Here is an 18,568-nt window from a genome sequence, read left to right on the forward strand (position 1 = left end):
GATTTATTCTGTATGGGACTCTCTGTGCCTCCTGGACTTGATTAACTACTTCCTTTCCCATATTAGGGAAGTTTTCAACTATAATCTCTTCAAATATTTTCTCAGTCCCTTTCTTTTTCTCTTCTTCTTCTGGAACCCCTATAATTCGAATGTTGGTGCGTTTAATGTTGTCCCAGAGGTCTCTGAGACTGTCCTCTGTTCTTTTCATTCTCTTTTCTTTATTTTGCTCTGCAGCAGTTATTTCCACTATTTTATCTTCCGCCTCACTTATCCGTTCTTCTGCCTCAGTTATTCTGCTATTGATCCCATCTAGAGTATTTTTCATTTCATTTATTGTGTTTTTAATTGATGCTTGATTCATCTTTAGTTCTTCTAGGTCCTTGTTAACTGTTTCTTGCATTTTGTCTATTCTATTTCCAAGATTTTGGATCTGGGAAATAGAATCTTGGATCATCTTTACCATCATTATTCTGAATTCTTTTTCAGGTAGACTGCCTATTACCTCTTCATTTGTTAGGTCAGGTGGGTTTTTATCTTGCTCCTTCTCCTGCTGTGTGTTTTTCTGCCTTCTCATTTTGCTTATGTTACTGTGTTTGGGGTCTCCTTTTTGCAGGCTGCAGGTTCGTAGTTCCCGTTGTTTTTGGTGTCTGTCCCCAGTGGCTAAGGTTGGTTTAGTGGGTTGTGTAGGCTTCCTGGTGGAGGGGACTAGTGCCTGTGTTCTGGTGGATGAGGCTGGATCTTGTCTTTCTGGTGGGCAGGTCCACGTCTGGTGGTGTGTTTTGGGGTGTCTGCGGACTTTTTATGATTTTAGGCCACCTCTCTGCTAATGGGTGGCATTGTGTTCCTGTCTTGCTAGTTGTTTGGCATAGGGTGTCCAGCACTGTAGCTTGCTGGTCGTTGAGTGAAGCTGGGTGCTGGTGTTGAGATGGAGATCTCTGGAAGATTTTTGCCGTTTGATATTATGTGGAGCTGGGAGGTCTCTTGTGGACCAGTGTCCTGAAGTTGGCTCTCCCACCTCAGAGGCACAGCACTGACTCCGGGCTCCTCAATTTGGGATGATGTGTTGTCTATTCATGTATTCCACAGATGCAGGGTACATCAAGTTGATTGTGGAGCTTTAATCCGCTGCTTCTGAGGCTGCTGGGAGAGGTTTCCCTTTCTCTTCTTTGTTCTCACAGCTCCTGGGTCTCAGCTTTGGATTTGGCCCCGCCTCTGTGTGTAGGTCGCCGGAGGGCGTCTGTTCTTCGCTCAGACAGGACAGGGTTAAAGGAGAAGCCGCTTCGGGGACTCTGGCTCACTCAGGCCGGGCGGGAGGGAGGGGCACGGAGTGCGGGGCGAGCCTGCAGCAGCAGAGGTCGGCGTGACGTTGCACCAGCCCGAGGCACGCCGTGCGTTCTCCCAGGGAAGCCGCCCCTGGATCCCGGGACCCCGGCAGTGGCGGGCTGCACAGGCTCCCGGAAGGGCGGTGTGGGCAGTGACCTGCGCTCGCACACAGGCTTCTTGGCGGCAGCAGCAGCAGCCCCAGCGTCCCACGCCCGTCACTGGGCTCTGCGCTTTCAGTCGTGACTCGCGCCCGTCTGTGGAGCCCCTTTAAGCAGCGCTCTTAATCCCCTCTCCTCGCGCACCAGGAAACCAAGAGGGAAGAAAAAGTCTCTTGCCTCTTCGGCAGCTCTAGAGTTTTCCCGAACTCCCTCCCGGCTAGCTGTGGCACATTAGTCCCCTTAAGGCTGAGTTCTCGCCGCCAGCCCCAGTCCTCTCTCTGCGCTCTGACCGAAGCCCGAGCCTCAGCTTCCAGCGCTGCGCGCCCCGGCGGGCGAGCAGACAAGCCTCTCGGGCTGGTGAGTGCCACTCGGCACCGATCCTCTGTGCGGGAATCTCTCCGCTTTGCCCTACCCAGGTATGTGGGGAGTTTCTTGCCTTTTGGGAGGTCTGGGGTCTTCTGCCAAAGTTCAGTAGGTGTTCTGTAGGAGTTGTTCTACGTGTAGCTGTATTTCTGGTGTATCCGTGGGGAGGAAGGTGATCTCCGCGTCTTACTCTTCCGACATCTTACCCGGAAGTCCCAATTATTTTTTATACTAAAATTGGGCTTAACTTATTTTAGGAAACTATAAAGATACCTCCACATTCTGGATGTTGTTATCTTTCTCTTGAAAAGATTTACTTTGGCCCATGGCAGACAGTTACTATAGGGACTGGTAACCTTAGTCCATTCTCAGTTTGAGCTCATTCAAAGCCATTTTTCAGTCTGTGTGAAGGTTGGTCTATTTCTGTCTTGTCCTTCCCTACGGGTGTTGCCCTTTGGGATTACCATGTGAAAGTTTGGATTCTCCCTATTCCCAACTACCCCTGTATTTGTTACACTTTAAATGGAATGGTTCCCACAGCCCTGTGAGACTAAAGATACACTTAGCTTGTCATTCCATTAGTTGTTGCCTTTAGCTTGAGCTGTTGCCCTTTGGCTTCTGTGGTTACAGTCTTTTGAACTCCTTGGATTTTCAGCTCCTAGGCTGTATGAGTTGAATCAGCAAATGCCCCAAGGAGAAAAGCTGCACCAAATGTCAAGCTTGCATCTGTGTTTCCCTTCTCTCCACAACTTGGCCCACATGTCTTGGTGTCTCTCTAACATTCAGATGCCAGCGAACAGATGTTTTCTTACTTTGTCCAGCTTTTCTAAAATTTCTGTAGACTTCACCTGATCTTATGTTATTATTGAACTATCATCTCAATTACCCCTAGGAAGAAAATTTACAATTTTATGTTTTATTTTTTATTTTCTATATTACCTCAGTTTCTGTAGAGACCTTTTACCTCACTGTTCGGTCTAGTTCCTGTGTTAGCAGTAAGATGGAGATAAGGTGGAGGCTAAGAATACTGGGGGGAAATCACTGATGAATGATATGTCTCGTTCTTTTTGTTTTTCCTCTCCTTATTTATTACTCTGGCAGCCTACACCTGCCTTTCTTCATTTGACCCAGTTGCCCAAATAAGAAACCCACTCTGGTAAAGACCTGACTTTACTCTCATAAATGTCTGCATGTTAGGATTAGCTAGATGATGAACACCATGCCAGAGTTCTTTGTGTGAGACTTTTGCAGACTTTTGTTAGCCCTTTAGTTTGCCTCTTGCCAACGCTGCTCAGATTGTTGAGGTTTTCTAAGATTCTGTAGGTCAAACCTCTCTACCTGCATACCAGATGAGCCCTTCTCTCTTTCCTGACCTCACTTGTGGAAGGTTAGCCCTCGGTTCTTCTTTTTCCCCATCCAATCATAATTGTTCATGAATTCCAAAAGGCCCTCCAAGTATCTGTCGTCCCTTTCTCTCTTCTCTTTTCTATCAACACTGTTAAATATTAACCATATATTTGCATACCTCTTTCTTACTTACAGTGGAATATTGGAAGGCTCGATCATTAAGTGTGAGTCCCACCAAACTAGGACTCATACAACACTCTCCTCCAGGCCAAAACTTTTGATATCCACTGGGTTTTTCTTATACTATCTTATATGTAGCTAAATTTGTAATGATTTAGTTAATTCCTGAGTTATGTGACAAGAAATCAGTCAAATTAGCACTACAGAAGTGCAGCTTAGACCTAGGGACCAGAAACAAGGACCACAAAAACCTGTTAACCAATAAGTTTCACTTGTACTTCATGTTTAACAACTGCTGAGGGTGAATGGGAAGTGAGGGAAAAAGAGTTTAACTTCATATCACAGAAACTTGCGCTAAAATGAAGAGGAAAATGACCCAGTTCCTGGTTCAAGTCACTGTAATCTGCTTCAATAAATAATAACAGCACACAAGGAAAACAAACACTATATGATAGGAACAATGGATAATTAAATACCAGATCAGGGAGGACAGATTACACTTGCTATGGGATTTCATTAAAGAAGGATTCCAAAAAGTACTGGCTTCTTCTGAGAAGACCTCTCAGAACAGGTAGCATTTAAACTGAGTCTTGAACAAGTATATAGAGGGTAGGGGACAGGCATTCCGGGCAGGGAACAGGCACAGTGTCAGGAATGGCACAAAGGGCTTATGGAATAGGGGACAAAACTGGCTGAACACAGGAGTGCTACGTGTTGGGGAATATGGGGGAAGGCTGGCTGAGGTTGGTTAAATGAAACATAATTAGACGGAAGAGAAAGTAGGTGGAAAGACACATGGAAGACTGTGGAAAGCCCCTGAAGATGGAGGTCGGCATAATAATATGAAGAACTCAGTGGTACTTTGACACTGTATGAATGTCTAGGTTTAAAAAATCAGGAAAACACAATAAAACAATAAACTACTGATAGAATGATATGTAACCAGAGGCCAGATACCAAAGAATACACACTGTGTCTTTCCATGTATGTCATATATGGTGATAGAGGTCAGCTTAGGTGTTGCCCTGGGAGAGTATGGAACACAAAGAAGTAACAGAGAACCGTGTAGGGTGTTAGAAATATTTTATAATATCTTGATCTGGTGTTGCATACATGGGTGCATAGAGATGTAAAAATTCAGTTATTAGCAATGCAGTTAACCTACTAGAGTTTTTTTTTAATGTATGCGTACATTAAAAAAAATCTAGTAGGTTAATTAGGCTGTCAGTTGTATGAAGTAAACTTTGGTCAAGGAATAGCCAAGGTAGTAATGCAGTAATAAGTTATAAATGTACTCACTGTGCTCTAGAATGTCACAATTGGAATACAAGAAATATGTGTAAGAAAAAACAAATATTCAACATTGATGGTTGGATGAGCTGAATAAGTTAGATCACTCTACTTTCAATTTAAGAACTTGGCCAGTGTTTGGATACCTCTGAACAAAGAAAAAAAAGAAATACAATTTTTATTATGCATATGCTATGTATCAATCCCTGACGTATATTTTGACACATATAAACATGGGAAATATTACACCTTGTAACTGAGACAATGAAGATGAGTGAGGTAGCTGGTTTTGACACTAGAGGCTGAGAAAACCATCAGCTCATAATCGTAAGAAGTCTGAAGCCGGAGGAGAAGAATCAAGAGAAAATAGTGGTAAGTGCCAGGAGCGTCTGGAAACTACATCAGAGATGAAGACTCCAGGACTGTTGAGCTTTCTAAGAGTCCCAATAACTCAGGTAAAAACAGAGGGCTTAAAACTGAATCCTGGGGATATATGTATGCATATAGCTGATTCACTTTGTTATACAGCAGAAACTAACACAACACTGTAAAGCAATTAAACTCCAATAAAGATGTAAAAAAAAAACCTGACTCCTGCAAAGTAACAATTGTTACGACAAACAGTAATGAATTATAAGAAAAATAATCACATGCCTGTCCCAACAGAGAAATATCCTAAGCTCCATCTCACCATTTCTCCGATTGGCCTTTCACAAAATACAGTCCCATCAGCTGAATATAGGTTTGTCAAGTAACTGTGAGTAAGACTGAATTAAACAAAAATAAATCAATTCCTTCCTCCAAAACTTTTCAGAGTATGTAATGTAACAAAGTGAAACTTGAATTTCATGTCAGGATGTAGAGTACAGCTCTTCCCAAATGCTTCTGTCTTGTAACTACATTAACATCATCTAAAACCAGTGTTCTGCAGGACAGAGATTGTGAAACGCTGCTCTCATCATGTAAGATATCAAGTCTTTCTGAAAATCCATTCTTCCTTCTGCCCTTTCTCGTGTTGTCCCTGTCACCTGGAATGTCTGTCCTAAGCTCCATCTGCCAAAACCCTACCCATTTTTAGGATCCAAGAGATAATAAAAGGCTTACATTACTGAAAGGCAGAGAAAGAAATCCCTTCCTAGGGATCTACATTTCCTTACTAGGGAAAAGAAAAATTGTAAAGTATACCACAGTGACCTTAAGTCTATGAATGTAACTATGCTGTGATACTTTGAGTTCTGTAAAAGTCAATGTGCTACAATATACATGGATATGAATGTTTGATCTCTTACAAGTAGAACTTGCTGATAACTTTCATCATGAGCAAGGTTAATGATTAAGGGAGCCATTGTATTTGGCTCAGCCCTTATAACTAGGGAATATTAAAATTGGAAAGGTCCCTAGATATTAGCAAATCTATCCACCTCATATTCGAAGTAAGGAAACTGAGACCTTCAGAGATTGGATATTTATATTAACAAAGGAAAAGGATATAAGATTGGCAGAACTACCTTTTAGATTAAGAATTTTGAGATTTTTATAGACTACTAGGACATAATGTCCACTGATATTGAGACAATGTGTTTCTATTGCACTGACCAAGCGAGGTGGCAGTCAGTAGTTGTACAAAGGGAAAAAGAAAACTTTAGAAACTCCCAATTTATATACACAGGGAAATTCATCATTCATGTTATTTAAGCTAACTGGATGCAGTTTATCAGCTACATTGAGGAATGGTGAAGTGAAGTGTCGATACAATTAACATGTTAGTTTGTGTCATGACCTCCCTGTTGTTCAAGTGAGTTAACGGTTAGCACTCAACTAGGCACTTAAGAGTCCATTATAAATCTGGACTAAACGTTTATTTGTGGCGTCTTTATTCTTCTTTGGTGCCCTTAGGCAGAATTAGCCCTCTTATGTTTTGATAAATTCAAGTATTAAACAGGGCTAAGGTTTCACAAGTTCTTTGGCCTAAACATGGGGGTAAGGGAGACCAATGAGCTGGAGTACTTCTAGATTTAAGAATGGTCAGATTGAGGAAGAAGAGTCTTATGCCAGAGGTCAAAGAAGACTGATTATAATTACCTATTTTTAAAAATTCCAACACTTTTCAATGTTCTAAAGTTACCAAGAAGTACATGGGTATGCTAGGAAGTAACGGACTCAAGCAAGAATATTCTGTAAGAGTTTGTGGATGGCAAAGAAGAGGAAAGGAAGATAGAGACAATCCTAGAAAAGGTTTTGGTTGGCCATAATAATGAAGTCAGAAGGAGAAGAAGAAGAAGAAGAAGAATGACACATGCAATGGGAAAGAGAAAGCAAGAATAGAGAAGCAAAAGGGAGAGTAGAAAAATGAGACAAATTTGGAGAAAGAAATGAGGAAGAAAACTGGGTGAAAGAAGGAAGCACTGATGGTAGACCACTTGACACTCAAACATTAACACGATGCACATTTAAGATGTGCCATCAATGGCCATGGTCATTACCCTCAAATAGTTTACAGTATGTGTTTCAGAGACATTTATAAATTGAAAATGCCATTAAAATAAGTGCCAGGGTATAAGTATTCATGGAATTGTATGGGAGAATAAAACGTCCCCCGTCAAAGAGCCTTCTGAGACATCAGAAAAAAAGGAAAAACCTAAAAAGCATGAGACTCTTCCTATTTTCATTTCCAATGATACATCCCAATCTTGATGATCAATCAGCGATTTAAATATCAACTATAAACCCAGTATTTTATGAGCTGCTATGCAGTATACTATACTAGAGCAATAGAACAGAGAGGACCTCAAACCCTCTATTCCCTCAAATTGAAAGGCACGCTTCCTGACCCCTCCAGACCACTACTGGACACAGGGAACACACACTAATGTTTCAGGACCCCAACCAGCAGTCACCTGCTTTGTGATTACTTCCATGACACACCCCCACTAACACCACTGACTTTCCTGCTCCTACGGGACATGACACATATTTCCTATTTTAACACATACCACAGTGCGTTATGATTGCAGGTAGATGTTCTAACAACTTAAAAGAGAATGATGACTTTTTTCTCTTTACATCTTGTTATTTCCCTACTCATAATATTTCTTGAAGAGAAACCATAAAAATATAAACAAACACAAAAAACAGATAATATACAAAACGTGTGCTTTGCACCTTAACACAAACTTAAGTAAAATGAGTTCTGACAGTATCCGGCATGACAAACTTCCATGGTACAAATGAGAATGGACCAAGGTTTGAGCAGGTACAGGAGACAATCCAGGCATGAACACCACCAAGGAAAGGTAGACAGGAAGTAACATGGTGTGTAGGAAATCACGAGACCAGTCTGATGGGAAGAGACTTAAACAAGACTAAAATTCACTTTCTAAACCTCCATCTCCAATTGGACAATTCACAAGACACAGGTGCACCAAAGTGGCCAAATATTCAATCCCTTTAAAGGGGAGGAACAGTTTAAAATTTTATAAATTTAGCTTGCCCAAAAGCAACTGTCAAATGTTGGCAGGACACAATGAAGGCTTACCTTTGTTAACATAGTTAAGTCTCTTTCTCACACAACTAGACCACTTGGCTCCACGTTCCTTAGCGCACCTGACGCACTTACACAGCATTGATGAGCTTTACACAACTGGAAGGTCACATCTTTCTTATTGCAGGAACACAACATCTGGAAACTTTATTTCTAACAGCAGCTAAAGCAAAACTATTGTAAAAGGAGTCATTTAAACCATACATTTTATCACCTTTAAAAAGCATCTGCTCTGTGCTAAGGATTAGAAATGACTCCTGTCCTTAAAGCCTCATTAAGGAGGAAGATCTATAAAGTCAAAATTTCAATCACATGACATAAAGCACAGAAGTGCCTATGGAGGCCAAAAGTTATATCTAAGTGACGGCTTCATGATAACCCTGGAGTACAGTCTGGAAAGATGAGGCTATGCAGAGTTGGAGTAGGAGGTGCATTAACTGCACAGGGAGCACCTGTGCAAAGACACTCAAGCCTGACACCTGCTGGGCACTGTAAATACTGCAGGTGGGGATGACTAAAGACCAGCGGTCCAAGTGTGAGAAGAGACAGAAATAAAAATAGAGATGTTGGCCCAAGCAAGCCTGGGAGAGAGCATGGCTTGTATCCCACAAGTGATGAGGCCTGGGGCTACCACTGGCTGAGTAAGGGTGCCTCCGCTGATGAGAAAAAGGCGCCCCGCAGCTGAAGAACCAATTAGATAAAGAGAGTGATCACAAAAAGCTCCCCTTCCTCAGGGCAAAGAGCCCCAGGAGGCTTGGCAAAGCACAGTTCAGACTACAGGCCTCTGTGCAGAGCACACGCTGGGCGGCTAGTATGCACTAACTCTGTGTGGGCAAGCCATTAGCAGCATTATTTTAGGCATATCTTGTCATGTTAGAAGATCACTCAACCCGGGTAGGCAGATGAACTTAGAGGAACTGAGACCAGGGGCCGCGAAACCACCCAGGAGTTTCTACCATAGTCTGGGCAAAATGTAATGTGGATGAAGAAGCAAATTTAGGAGGAGGCCAAAATTTACAAGCTAGACCCACTGGATGAAAGTCATAAACAAAGTTCAGTGAAGGAATTCTGAAGAGAATGGGCTCTGCATTTTTCTTACAATCAATGTAAAATATTAGGCGAAATTAAGTACAGTGGCTTTTAAGGTCCCTTCCAGCTCTAATTTCTTTTGATTTCTAACTTATTACTCTGGTTAAGTAAAGTCCCTTCAGAGGTACAGAACAGTTCCTACACCTGAATGGGATGCAAAGAATAATCTGACTTCTCTTCACCAGGGAATGAGTTGAACTGGCCTTGCAGAAGAGGTAACACATGGTGAGAACCCCAGATCCTAGAAAAGGGCCAGGCACACGATAAGTATTCAGCTTTTTGAAAACAAATGAACAATCATTTCCTCTCCTAGATCTTCACACCCTTTCTCTGCTGGCTGCTTTCTTTCAGCTTATAAACTTCCTCAGTATACCCACTTAAAAAGCCCTCAGATCTATGATTCTTTGGATCTTCTTGTGGGTAACCTAAGTCTCTCCCATGCCTTCAAACACCTCTCCTCCCCAAAAGCCCAGATCTGAACCTTGGGCCCAGACCTGTCTACCAGGCCCCTCTAAAGCACTGAAGATGAAGTAAGATCCTCTCCCCACCCCCGATACCTTCCTACTGTGCTCTGTATCTCTCAAAAAGATGCAGCTGTAAACTGTCACCCACGCTTGCTGCTCTCCCTTTTCTAACTGGTCACCAGGCCCCACCCATTCTCTCTCAGATCTCCAAAATCCAGTCCCAACATTTTATAACTTAAGTGAGACCCTTAGATTACAATTCACCCTGCACCTAATCAACTGCCTTCCACACAGAGGTCCGAGTGAGCCTCTAAACCAGAAATCCGTCTCACTGTTCTTTAGTGTTTCCCTCAGCCTTCAGGATAAACATCCAAACTTCTGACAGGACAAACAAGGCCCTTTCTGCTGGGCCCCACTAGGTTTCCAGTATCAACTCTCATTTCTTTCCCAAACCCTGAGTTCCACTCCTGTACCTTAGTTTTGCCATATTTTCTTATATTTCTCAAACTTTGACACACACTGCTCCCTCCTGCCACCCCAGGAGCTTCTACATATCCTTAGAAAGGACGGCACCTCCTCCAAGAAGCCTACCCTGAACTTTCCCTTCCAAGATTCTGTGCTCTGCAAAGGGGAAAGGTGGGGGGGGGGAGGGATACATTAGGAGTTTGGGATTAACACAGACACACGACTCTGTATAAAACAGATAATCAACAAGGACCGACTGCACAGCACAGGGAACTCTACTCCATAGCCTGGAACAAACTGTACGGGAAAAGAACCTGAAAAAGAATGGATACATGAACAACTAAACCACTTTGCTGTACACCTGAAACTAACACAACATTGTACATCAACTAACCTCCAATATAAAGTAATAATTAAATTTAAAAAAAGATTCTGTGCTCTGTAGCACCAGAACTCACTTCTTCCAGAGCACTGATTACTGTGCTTGTGTCTACCTGCCGCCCAGTAGAAGGGGAGATTACCTAGGGCGGAAGCATCGTCTCCAGCAGCCCTTGGTTCTGACAACTCATTCAAGTGCCAGGCTACTTTACACACATAACCTGCTTAATTAATTCTAAGAACCCACAGAAAGAGTGGTTTTTAATGTCATTTTACAAGTGTGGGGATTGCAGTTCAAAAGTAACCTGCCCAGGCCACAGAGAGCATAAGCCCTGGAATTCAAATCCTAAGCTGCCTTCACACCAGTGCCCTTTCCACTATATGATACGACTACTGAAAAACAGAATTTTTTTTCCTGAGCCCTGTTTTAATGGAAAGGAAATGAAGCTGGGATATACCAATTTCCTAATCGCTTTGGCGTGTACGAGGCAAAGTCGTTCAACAGACCAGGTAATATCTGTGGAACAATTAACGATGCTCCAAACTGTCCTAAGTGTCCTACATTGTAGGGTCTACAAGCATTAACACAGTGCGACCTTGTAACCTCCAGAGAGAGTGAGTCCTGTTCAGCCCATGCTACAGATGAGAACACTGAGACCTAGAAGCCTTAGAGCACTCGGCCAGGGTCACCGAGCCGGCAGGAGTCCTAGGCCGCACGCCCCATCTAGCGCACGCACACCCGAGCACTGGGCACTGGTTCTAGTGCCCACCCTCCACCTTGTACCATCTAAAACCCCGCTTCGCAGTGCCCACACGAGAGCCCCTGGAAGCGGGAAGTACAAAGCTGTCTCAGCTGTCTCAAACAGATGAACCAGTTTGCAGGGCAGAAGTTGAGACACAGATGTAGAGAACAAACGTATGGACACCAAGGGAGGAAAGCCGCAGGGGGGGTGGGGATGGTGGTGTGCTGAACTGGGCAACTCGGATTGACGTGTATACACTGATGTGTATAAAATTGATGACTAATAAGAACATGCTGTATAAAAAAATAAAATAAAATTCAAAAATCAAAAAAAAAAAAAAGAATACTGTCTACTGTCCTCCGCGCCCCCTGGAACACTCACTGTAAATATCCAGGAGGTGCTTGCAGAATGAATGAATCAATGAACAAACAAGCTCACTCATTTCAAATGTGCAGTCACATGCGAAATCTGACCTTCTGAGAAGTTAAGCTTCTGGAAGGAGCCCATTTTCTTAATGTATTCAGCATCGAGTCATCACAAAATATGAACTCTTATAAAGTACTGGCCCCTCACTTCCCATGAGAAAGCAAAATTCCTCAGCAGGGAAATGGGAGGGTAGCAGACATTACCCGCAAAGCTTTAGGAAGGCTGCGGCTCGCTGAGCGCGTCACTAGGGCCCCTGACCGCCTGCCTGGTAGTAGGACAGACACACCAGGAACGGTTGCTGACCGGCAGAAAGAGCGCCCGGCCAAGCAGGCAGCACACCCCGCACCCTGCCAAGCGAGGTCTGGCCAGCAAGGGAAAGACACTCTCCACTGCAGAACCGCCCACCACCAGAAAGCCAGGTCCTGCCAGGGCCTGGACACACGAGGCCTTCCTTACAAGGGTTACAGATCTGTGGCCTTGCTCTGCCTCGAATAAAAGACAGTGACAGGGACAATGTGACCATCTCCAGATGAACGTTCAACTTCGTTTCAAGTGCCTGGGTGCTGGGTCACAGTGGATTTCTAAACTCTTCCAATATTCAAAAATACCAATTCCTAAGATGCAGAAGAGTTGTTAAACATACACTTAGCACAGACCCCAGTCCCACTCCTGAGTATTTTCTCAAGTGAGGTAAAAACCCAAGTTCACATGGAAACCTGCCCTGGGATGTTTACAGCAGCTTTATTCCTGATCCTCTCAAAACTGGAAACATCCCACAAGTCCTGCCACCCGCAGGCGAATGGACAAACGGAAAATGGAATACAACACAGCCAGAAAAAGGAGTGGCTTCTCATACCCGCAACAACAGGGATGACGGACTTCCCTGGTGGTCCAGTGGCTAAGACTCCACACTCCCAATGCAGGGGGCCCGGGGTCCACCCCTGCTCAGGGAACTAGATCCCCCACGCCGCAACTAAAACATACTGCACACGGCAATGAAGATCCCATGTGCCGCAACTAAGACCCAGCACAGCCAAGTAAATAACTAACTAAATAAATAGTTAAAACAACAACAACAAAAAAACAAACCCGGGAGGAATCTCGCATAGCTTTTGCTGAGCCAAAGCAGCCAGAATCAAAAAGCTACATGCTGTTGTTCCGTTTATCTGACTTTCTGGAAAAGCCAAAACCTTAGCGACGGAGAGGAGATTAGTGGCCAAGAGGCTAGAGGCACCCTGGCGCCAAAGGGCAGCAAATGGGATGACAGGATTGCTCTGCCGCCTGATGGCGATCAAAACTCCTACAACTGTGCACTACAAGTGAACTATGCTTCACGGCTACTAAGGATACACAAATTAGTACATTTTGAAAAATGTGCCGGCCAGCCATCCCCTGCATGACAAATGCAGTAAGAGGGGCGGGGAGGCGAGGCAAGTGGATCAGCTGGAGTTCTGAAGGTTCTCCCCACTTTCAGTTTCCCTCCCCTGGCATGTCTCCCCGCCCGGCCCACTGCTGCTCAGGCCGCCCACCCGGGCCGCCTGGACTTACCCAACCGGAAAAGCCAGAGCCCAGGCTCAGCCGCGCCTCCAGGCACAGGAAGGGCAAAAATAGAAAGCGCCAGTGCGCAGTGGAGGGCTGGAAACCCTCGGACCTCAGATAACTGCGGAGAACCGGGGCTCGGAGTCAACATCGGCTCCAGGCGGTCCCAGCGTCCCGACCCCGGCCGCGACACGCTTTCCACAAAACTGACACACACGCGCGGGTCGCGCGGGCTTCCCCGCCGGGTCGCCTGCAGGCCGGTCCCCCGCAAGCTGAGCGCACGAAAGGGCGCCCCAAAGGCGCCGGCCCAAGGCGCCCGCTGCGCTTTCCCTCCGGAAGGTGGGCTGCGGGGCCCAAGCGTAAACCCTGAGACAAGGTACACGCGCACCACGCCGCCACAGGGGACGAGAGGCCGGACGCCCACCTGGCCGGACACCCTGCATTTCTGGAATCACCGGACTTGTGTGTAAATTTCCCTTTGGCGTGTCATTTTCCAAAGGCCACTCAAGATCAGGGGACAGCACGCCTCCTCTCCAAGTGTCCTGCCAGCCCACCCACTCAAGATCAGAGGGACAAAATGCCTAACTAAAACAAAACAAAACAGAAACACAAAAAACTGGAGAGAGGGAGGAAAGGATGCCCTCAAAAAAAAAAAAAAAAAAAAAAAAAAAAAAACCTAAGCACGTTGACAGCGCTAAGAATAAACTACCAGGCAAAAGAAACCCTACATGTCAAATCCTAAAGTACAGAAGGGCAAGCCCGCCGGCAGTCCAGGCCCGGGGAGACCGGGGTCCCCAGCCCTGCAGAGCCAACCGCAGACCGGCTCGGGCGCCCCTCAGAAGCGCGGGGTCCCCGCGGCCGAGTCTGCGCCCCCGGCCGGCGCCGGCTCCCCTCTGCCCACCCTGCGCGCGGGGGCTGGAAACGGCCGCGGAGAACCACGGCGGGGCGGGAAGGGGGGCTCCAAAGAAGGTCTGGCGACTCGAGTCGCTCCGTTTCTCGGTGGGCTCAGCGCGCGCCGTGGGGGAAGAGAGGCGGGGGTCCGGGAGGACGGGACAGGTGGCACTTACGTAGACCGGCAGCGGCCACGGGCAGACGGCGGGCTCGGCCCCCACGAGCGATTCCAGCCTCAGCTCCAGCTTCTCCCCCACGTCTTCGCGCGCCGCCCCCGCACCATGCTAGTCTGGCGGTTGGGGGAGGGGGGCGGGGCAAACAGGCAGGCGGGCGGTGAGGGGAGGGGGCCTGGCCTGGGCCTCAGCCGCCGCCGCCGCGCTCCCGTCCGGCCCCCGGTTCCCTCTTTGTGGTCACAGGCCCCGGGCCTCCAGCGCTGCTGCGAACTCAGGCCTGCGTGAGGCGAGCACAATGAGCCGGGGACCGGGCCGAATGATTCGCGGCGCGCGCGGCCCACCCTGTGGACACGCCCGCTCTCACGCACGCACGCACGCACGCACGTCTTCGGCTGCCCCCAGCCACACCCACCGGCCCGAAGTGGGGACCCGAGGAGACCCCTCGGGGCCTGGGGTGGCGGGTTCGACTCCCGCCCTTGACGTACCGTGACACCCCCCCACACCCCCAATAAGAAGACTATAATTCCTCATTAAATATGACAGCTGGAATCCCGGCTTCTGTTCACAAAAATGCCGTGTATTTAGCCTATGCTAGGCACCAGAACGCGGACGCTCAGTACTGGCAAAAAAGGAAATGCCCTGCCCTCACGGCACTGCCATTTTAATTGGAATAGTAGGGACAATGTTCAAGGGAGAAAATAAGGTGTCATCATCGCCACGGGGATGGTTAATCTCATGTGCGCACTGCGTGGGGCCCCGGCAACCACAAACATTATTCCAGATGTGGCCAGGAAGGTATTTTTCAGAAGAGATTTAACACTGAAATTGGTCCACTTTGCGTAAAGGAGACTGTCAATGCCGCGGCGTGAGTGGGCCTCGTCCATCAGTTGAAGGACTGGAGAGAAAAATGAGGTTCCCTAGAAAGAGGGAACTGTTCCTCCAATGGCCTTGGGACATCAGCTCTTCCCTGTGTCTCCAGCCCAGAGTCCTGCCCGAACTTGCCTGCCTCACAGTCACATGAGTCAAATCCTTAAAACAAAACTATATATGTAAAAATACTGAATATATACAAGCCTATTAATTTGTATATGTGTGTATACATATTATATATATGTATACACATGTTTATATGTGCGTGCATTTGTATTATATGTGTAAGTACTATATACAGTATACATACAAGCCTATATATTTGTGTGTATATATTGTATACATGTATGTATGTGTATATATATAGTATACATATTATAAATGTGAACATGCTGTATATATACACACACCCATATATTGATATATGGGTGTGTGTATATATACAGTATATGTACACTGTACGTATGTATGTATACAGTGTATATTTATATATAGGTGTGTATATATGTTGTATACCTGTATGTGTATATGTTGCATAGGTATTATATGTATATATGTATATACTATATATAGACACACTTGCATATGTATTTATATGTGTATGTACATGCGCATATTTACATATAGGTGTGTATGTGTGTGTATACATTGTGTATATGTATGTGTATATCTTATATATATGATATATATGTATATATACGATGAATTTATATGTACAGTACATATATATTTTTATGCTACATGCTTTTATATGTAGGTGTATATATGTGTCTATATGTATGTACGTGTATTGCATATATTATATATGTATGTATACTGTATATATACACATCTAAATATCTTTGTATGTGTGTATATATGTATGATATATATGTACCTAGGTGTGTCTATTGCATGTTATATGTATGTGTACATACTGTATATATACAAACTATGCATTTTATATGTGTGTATGTATAGTGTATATGTATACGTGTATTGTATGTGTGTATACATACTGTATATATACAAACGATGCATTTTATATACGTGTGTATATATGTATGTGTGTATTGCATATACTATGTGTGTATATGTCTGTATGCATACTGCATATATACACAGCTGTATATTTTTGTATGCGTGTACATATGTATGTGTGTGTGTGTATATACACACACACACCCTATGGATTCTATTTGTCTGGAGAAGCCTCACTGATACGGACACTTATGACAATTGAGCACCTGCTCTTTGCCAGCCAGGGAGCCAAACGCTTGTCTTTTCGGTGTCTCCCTTAAGTGTCACAAGTCCCGGGAGGGAAGGTGATGCCGCTCCTACCAGTTGAGGTGCCTCAGGGTCAGAGAGGCGCACAGGGCGGGGGGCTGGAGCCTGGTGGAGCCCAGGTGGAGTTCCAGCAGCAGTACAGCCTAGCAGTGCCACTTCCCCAGGTGCTTCTCACAAAGACGCCGAGGGAGAGACGGGGTCTGAAGGAGGGGATGAGGAAGCTTCCGTGGGTCCGCAAGCCCAGACCAAGGCTGACTCGTCAAGGGTGTTAGAGGTCAGGACTGTGGTTACCCTGGGGGTGGGGTTACACAGAGCCATTCCCATTCTGAAAAAGTATGCATTCTGCTCTTGTTTGTATGTTTACCCCCCACCCCCAATCTTTTAAAAACAGATTCTCTTGGCTGCTGGGAGCACACACGGGGAAGTTGTGTGTGAGGGGGCGTGATCCAGTGGACAGAGAGGATAAGCCCCCCACTCGTAGGGCCAGGAGTGGCTCAGCTTTGTGAGCTAAGGATGGCCCGCGAGGTCCCAGAGAGAAGGGTCCCTACTCCGTCCCTGCTCCGTGCACCCCATTCCCAGCCTGAGAAGCCCAGAACTACCCACACACACACACACCAGGGAGGAGAGCCAGTCACCCTGGCTCACAAGCTGCGGCTCCAAGGCTCCGGGCACTAGGAGCTATTTTCAGCTTTCATGCCCTAGGACATGGCCAGAGCTATTGTCTCCAGAAACTCTCTGTCTCTCGCCCGCCCGCCCTCCCTCCCTCCCTCCTCCGCCTCTTCCCCTCCCGCTCCAGCTGTCCTGCTCTCCACCCTGCATTTCTACACAGGATGGCTCACAGACAGCTGCTCCCCGTGTCCACCCGCCACCTTTCGATGGATGTCAAAGCAAGCCCTGGGGACTTCCTTGGAGGTCCAGCGATTAAGACCGAGTTTCCACTGCAGGGGGGGCGGGTTCGATCCCTGGTCAGGGAAATAAAATCCCACATGCCGCACGGCACGGCCAAAAAAATAAATGAATAAAAAATAACGTTAGAGTGATGAAACAGCCTTAGTGGTGCAAGGATGGGACGTAAAGCTCTATGGTATAGAATAAAGGTCCAGAAGGAGATATATGAGAACCTGATATGACAGAAAGTGGGGAAATTAAGGAGTTTTCAATAAATGGCATTTGGACAATTGCATACCCATGTGGGAAAAAGTAAACTAGAAAAAAAAAAAAAGCAAGCCCTGGTCAGGTGTGACCTTGGGCCCAGGACCATTGGCACACATTGTCGTGTGGGATGTTCTTCCTTAGACTCCTCCCTCCCTCCTGTGTCACTTTCCCTGCCAGGTAAAGAACTCTGCCTGGTCAGTAAGACCCTAGAGGTCCTTGGCCATTGTTATTGCAGTTGGAATTGTTACTGTTTACATAGGGTGACCAACACCCCCCCCCAGTTTGCCCAGGACCGCTCAGGTTTGAGCGCTGGAACTGTGGGGAAACCCTCATTCCTGGGGAACCCCAGAAGGCTGGTCAGCCTATTTAGGACGGATCTTTCACTTGATCTCCCAACCCCCGAGAGCCAGAAAGGGAATCTCCCCCCTCCTTCCATGGTAACCTTCATTCATTCATCCACTCATCCCTTATTCAACTCCTTTATTCAGCAAGTATTTATGAAGCATCTACTACACATCAGGCACTCCTCTAGGTGCTGGGGACAGTAAACTGAGAAGGTGTGATTGATTACATGGGGATGATGTCTCGGAGACCACTGCAGGGCAGGGGAGGTGGGAGAGGGAAGGGGCAGTTCTAAATGCAGGCTCTGACGGGATTGGGGCAGACCTTGCCCTGGGCCAGGCTGGTTGCTTCAACACAGCTGTCCTCACCCAGGGCCATCCTGCCCCCGCCTCCCCCAGTTTTTTGGTGATGTCTGGGAAAATCTGTGGTGGTCACAACTGGGGTGGAGAGGCCCCTGGAATCAAATGGGTGGGGCCAGGGATGCTGCTGAACCCCACACAGTGCCCAGGAGGGGCCCCCAGCAGAGGATGACCCGCCCCAAATAACCCCAGTGCCGTGGGGGAGA

At 46.2% G+C, this 18,568-nt stretch overlaps 1 long non-coding RNA gene across 1 annotated transcript in view; it reads right to left on the bottom strand.

The window, feature by feature from the left end:
- The window catches only part of LOC309798861, a 292,612-nt gene extending 277,929 nt beyond the window's left edge, over window positions 1-14,683 (bottom strand). Inside the window, exon 1 of the long non-coding RNA XR_014293248.1 lies at window positions 14,374-14,683. This is a non-coding gene — a long non-coding RNA (uncharacterized lncRNA). The remainder of the gene's footprint in view (window positions 1-14,373) is intronic.
- Window positions 14,684-18,568: the final 3,885 nt, after the last annotated feature.

This window comes from Mesoplodon mirus, assembly GCF_964341445.2.
Source record: "Mesoplodon mirus genome assembly, chromosome: 1".
NCBI lineage: Eukaryota > Metazoa > Chordata > Mammalia > Artiodactyla > Ziphiidae > Mesoplodon > Mesoplodon mirus.